The sequence below is a fragment of the Hordeum vulgare genome, chromosome 7H (genome assembly GCF_904849725.1).
Source record: "Hordeum vulgare subsp. vulgare chromosome 7H, MorexV3_pseudomolecules_assembly, whole genome shotgun sequence".
Classification (NCBI taxonomy): Eukaryota; Viridiplantae; Streptophyta; class Magnoliopsida; order Poales; family Poaceae; genus Hordeum; species Hordeum vulgare.
This window is the reverse complement of record NC_058524.1, coordinates 29066110-29072109: the sequence shown is the minus strand read 5'-3', so window position 1 is coordinate 29072109 and position 6000 is coordinate 29066110. Positions and strand designations below refer to the sequence as shown.

Genomic DNA, 6000 nt, shown 5'->3' with positions numbered 1-6000 from the left:
GGCTCACCAAGGTTGTGTCGGTGACGGGGCGATCGACGGCGGTGAGGAGGGGACAAGGCGCGCGACACTAAAAAAAACCACAAATCATAATTAAATTTGAGCTCAAATTGCATATGTATACATAACAAATGATGAACTCTCTCTAGCTTAGGCATTTCATCAAACACCTAGCTTGCACAACAAAAATGAAATGAGCAAGAAAACGAGCAAAACTTGCAATACCGGAAGAGGGAATGTTGATGCTAATCGTAGGACCGATGGGTGCCAACAATCTTGACAAATGGTGGAGAAAAATGGGGATGGATTAGAGCTCCCAAGAGGAAGGAGAGAGCAAAAATGGAGTTGAGCTCGAGCTAGAAAAAATGGAGCTAGAAATAATGGGGTGGAATATAGGGGTGCTCGGGGAGGAAGGAGAGGAGGGCTTTAGGACCGGTTTGTGTCAAAAACCGGTGCTAAAGGGTCTGACAGCGGGGCCCCGCAGTTGCTGCAAAAATGAGAAAACCTTTAGCACCGGTTTGTGATACAAACCGGTTCTAAAGGGTCTGTCCACTGGGCCCCCCTCCCTGCAGCAAACGGTCCAAAAACCTTTAGGACCGGTTTGTGTTACAAACCGGTCCTAAAGGCCTTGCGGCCATTTGCTGCAAGGAGGGGGCCCAGCAGACAGACCCTTTAGAACCGGTTTATATCCAATCCGGGTCCAATGTGGTTGGCTCAATGCCCTGTTTTCTACTAGTGACCTTGCCCTTCTTCGCCACCGCCGCATTTGGGAGCTTCGAGAGGGGGGCACGTAGCTTCATGGCGGCCGTCGGCGCGACGCTACCCACCGCCGAGGTCGTCCGTGGCGCTATGAAAAGGTCGCGCGCGAGACCGGTGGTTGGAGGAGCATCGGCGGAGGCGAAGCCAGAGCTCCCCGTGCTAGGGTTTGCGCCGGCAGCGGCGGGGCGCGAGCGTAGGAAGGGGTGAAGGGGATGTTGGCGCGGCCGTACATTGGGCGAATTCGCCGGCGGTGGCGCGGACGGGACGAAGGCGTCACGGTCGGAGAGGATGCGACGCGAGCGCTCGAGTGTGCAGCGCGCGGGAACGGAGACATGAAATAAGCAGCGCGCTGAGCCATTTATGCCGTGTGTGCGTTTTTTTGCCTCCGCTGGAGCGGCCGAAGCGGCTGCGCGCGCAAAACATAACTTTTTCAGCGCGGCGCTTATATCGCGTGGCTGTTAGAGATGCTCTTATGCATAGGTAAATTGTTTGGGGCACCTCGGTGCCCAGGCACCTAGCATTTAATAGTTTGCATGTCAATTTATTAAGATTTATTGATTTGGAAGGAATTAAAACGCACATTAATTCGTGGAGAGAGAATAATAAAATAAAAGGAAATAGGTATACATATTTACATGCATTTTTTTTCTAGATCAAGGTATACATGCATGTACGCACAATGTGACTCGCCAGTTAGTGAACCTTCTATGTATAGATGGATACATGTATAGATAGACATTGATTATTGGAGCTCGCTACGGAGCGGCGCCGCACGGCTGCCTTCCCGTGCGGCGGCTGGCTGATCAAGGCGCAAATCGCATTTAAGGACATGTTTCTGGATTAAAAAATTATATAAATACGGCTCTTAGGTTAGCAAAAACTTGTACTCTTGCATGCATCTCAATGAGGAAAAGAAGCATTTTAACAGCGCATGCATGCAAAACGTTTTGGAGTCCTAGTCAACATCTTATGCATATTTATTGTCAATCTTAAAAATGTTTTATCTCATAAATTAATGATTTGATTGGAGATTCCCCTTCACGGTTAGGTTCGTCTCGACAAAACCTTTAAAATAAGATCCCATATTGACATGTTTCGTTGATTTTTTTTCGTCGTTCCTAGTTGCCACATTTATGTCATCATAGTTGTCATCTTACGGATGTACAGTTGTCACAAAAATTATACATAGTTATCATGACAATAATTTTATACTTTTTAAGTATTACAATGTTCTGTGAAGCTAAAACGTGGGTATTAAAGCACTATTAACGAAAAAGCTAATGCTTGAATCAGCACAAGTATAATGAATCAAGTTTTTTACTCATTCATGAATGTGATAACCAAGTTAATTTAATGTCAGAACTATATAACAAATAATATGACAAGTAAGTCATAATAATCTGGCAAGTACCGACGAAAACAAAAATTATCGAAACATGTTAACATGGGATCTAGTTTTAAAGATCTCGTCGCGATAAAGTCAGTGATGAAAATGGATCATTAATTGGTATAACGGTTTGAAAGATAAATCATTTTTAAAATACAAATAGCTAGTATAACACATGCGCGCGGCCGCTGCACGGGAGAGCATGTGTGCGTACGAAGCTCATTAGATTTTCCCTTGATTATTTCATTAGGTATTCATGAAAAAAAAATTATTGTTTAAAACCAACAAATTGGGCATTGACTCCAAATCGTAGAGACATACCATTGGTATATAATACCTAACTATGAAATAATGTACATACATGGGTATATATTTTTAGTGATTTATTTTGGTTTGCAGCTAGTCAAAACATTACATATGTATGCGGATATATATGTATACCTAGTAACGAAATTATGTACATACGTGGATATGATATACCTACTAATAAAATAATATACATATGCGGGTATATATATACCCAATGATTTATTATAATTTGTAGCTAGTGAAAAATAATATACATAAGCGGATATGTAAATACCTACTAACGAAATTATATACATGTGCATGTATACATATGCGTACTAATAAAGTTACGTACATACACGGCGAGGTACATACCTAGTAATTTATTGTAGGAATCAATAAATGCTATATAAGGATACAATAAATGTTAATATATATACATATCTAGGTGCCTCAAACGGCCGTCCTATATATATGTATATTTTTCATATATATATGAATCTGAGACATATATTCACTTTCTTTTCTCTTCACGCTATACACTACATTTGGCCACACTGTTAATTCGAGTATTCTGCATGCACTGAATATGTTGACTTCATATGTATTCTTGCAAAATTTTACACTGAATCAAGGGTTAACTGCAAAATTTGGCATTGATCACTGAGATTAAATGTCATGTTTTCAATCCACACAACATAACATAAATTAATTTCCGTGTGATTACACCCATCACATCTTCTACCTGTTAGGCTGTTCCTACCAAGGAATTAGTACTTAATGATGCACGCTTGCTCTACCTGTTAAACAAGGTGGCCTAGCTACTAGCTCCCAGGAAATTTCTCGCACTACGGATTTGAAACACGAAGCACACGTACACACCGACACAAAAGAAATGTTCTTAATTAACTTGATTGATGACTTCTCAACGGCCGGAAAAACACGCATCCCCGTCAATCAGCGGCTGCTTGATCTAGCTACTATTACTAGAAAATGGCTAGCCTCAGTCCAGGTCCAGCTTACACATGACCTGTTCAGACATATATACATCAGGGTTAGTAAGCTCATTTTCTACAAAATCAGGGTAAGTGAACTAATGTTTGTTACTCCTTACTATATACTCATCGTGTATCATCATATCATCGCCGGCGCCCACTGGTTGTGAGGAGCACAGTCAGCCAACTGAACGTCGACGAGTGCTGATGGCAACTACCGGCCGGTGTACGTAGTAACGTTCCAACGAAACACATGCATGGCCAGTTCTAGTTGACAATATACGTTTCTAAAGTTCGAATGTTCACCTATATAAGCAGCATCATGCTGAAACTATATACAGCAGCTAACAGGCATTCCCCAACCCATCGATCCATCACCTCCCACTTCCCATCTTTCAATCTTAGTCAAGAACTCGAGCTATCTTGAAACAATGGCGGCTGCTGCTGTTAAGAAGCTGCAGGTTCTGGTGGCGTGTGCCTTGCTGCTGCTGCTCGCTGTGGGGTGCCGGGCCAGCCCTCTGCAGATCGGGTTCTACCACGACAGGTGCCCCCAGGCGGAGGCCGTCGTCAAGGGCGTCATGATGGAGGCCATCTCCCAGAACCCCGGCAATGGCGCCGCCATGATCCGAATGCTCTTCCACGACTGTTTCGTCGAGGTACATTGCAAGAAATAAATTGCAATGCAAACATGTATGTTATACGTACTTTGATATATAGATGATTGATTTTGTCGAGTCTGTCGTCGGTGATCACCTTATTAGGGCTGTGACGCTTCGGTTCTCCTGGATCCTACCCCGTTCAGCCCGACGCCGGAGAAGCTCAGCCCGCCAAACAACCCGTCGCTGCGCGGCTTTGAGCTGATCGACGCCATTAAAGAAGCCCTTGAGGTGGCCTGTCCGGGCACCGTGTCCTGCGCGGACATCATCGCTTCGCGGCCCGCGATGCGTCCTGCATCCTCAGCGCCGGCAAGGTACACTTCGAGGTGCCATCGGGCCGCCGTGACGGCACCTTCTCCAACGCCTCCGAGCCCCTCAAGTTTCTCGCCCCGCCCACGTCCAACCTCAGCGACCTCGTCGATAGCTTCGTCGTCAAGGGCCTGGACGCGGAGGACCTGGTCATCCTGTCCGGAGCGCACACCATCGGTCGCTCCCACTGCTCCTCCTTTGTGCCTGACCGCCTCAACGCCCCCTCCGACATCAACGGCGGCCTCGCCGCGTTCCTGCGTGACCAATGCCCCGCTGATGCGGCCCCGGGCGGCAATGACCCCACAGTGATGCAGGACGTGGTGACCCCGAATGACCTGGACAGGCAGTACTACAAGAACGTGCTGTCGCACACGGTGCTCTTCACCTCCGACGCGGCGCTCCTGACCTCCGAGGAGACGGCGAGGATGGTGGTGGACAACGCCAACATCCCCGGATGGTGGGAGGACAGGTTCGAGAAGGCCATGGTGAAGATGGCCGGCATCGAGGTCAAGACCGGTGACCAGGGACAGATCAGGAAGAACTGCCGCGCAATCAACTAGTACCAATTAAGTGCGTGCATGTACGTCTACGTGCATGCATGTCAAAGGATCGTCCAGTGTTTTGCTTCATCCTGCATGCGAACTTTCTTTTTTTAGCACCTACATTTCTTGTCTTTTCATTTGTCATTTCTTAGTTCTATTTGCGCCAACGGAATTATTTGTGTATATGGAATGTACATGTGTAAATGGGCTGCGGAAAACAATGTTCTTTGTATTTGGGATAATAAAATTAATAAGTTATGCATGTAACATGTTTTGAATAGCGATTTTGGATGTTTTGAACATGACATCTGAACCTCTGCCATGATTCCCTGAATCAGTTGGTATATACCTGTTACTCAAAAAAAAAAAAAAAGGTAGTATACCGTAATTGACGAAGATGCATATTTCCTGGAGTTTGCCGAGTGTATTTTATCATGAGCACGGCAATGTTAGCAGTTTGCCAAGAACATGCCTAAGTGAACTGGGCAATGGCATGAAACACGACAAACCTGACGAAGAAAACCAACTCGACAATCATTCAAAATATGAGAAAGTCCTTGGGATGCCGAGTCCAGAGGTAAAGGAACTCAGCAAAGTCCTGACGGAGGGGCCCCAAACAAACGAGGCGACAACTAGGTGACAGAGGGGGCTGGCTGTGTGCTGCCGGAGAACTCATCTACTTCTTCGTCTCTCTTGCTGGATCAAGAAGGCCGAGATCGTCATTGAGCTGTACGTGTGCTGAACGCGGAGGTGCCGTCCGTTTGGCGCTAGATCGAAACGGATCGTGGGACGACGGTGATTTGAATCACGAAGCTGTACTACTACATCAACCGCATTTCTTAACGCTTCCCGCTTAGCGATCTACAAGGGTACGTAGATCTAATCTCCTCTCGTAGATGGACATCACCATGATAGGTCTTCGTGTGCGTAGGAAAATTTTGTTTCCCATGCAACATTCCCCAATAGTGGTATCATGAGCTAGGTTCATGCGTAGATGTTATCTCGAGTGGAACACAAAAGGTTTTGTGGACGTTGATGTTCGATTTGCTGCCCTCCTTAGTCTTTTC

The 6000-nt window shown here is 45.8% G+C and overlaps 1 pseudogene; it reads left to right on the top strand.

Moving 5' to 3' along the window:
• Positions 1 to 3751: 3751 nt before the first annotated feature.
• On the top strand, positions 3752 to 5192 carry LOC123410585 (annotated as a pseudogene).
• The last annotated feature ends 808 nt before the right edge of the window (positions 5193 to 6000 follow it).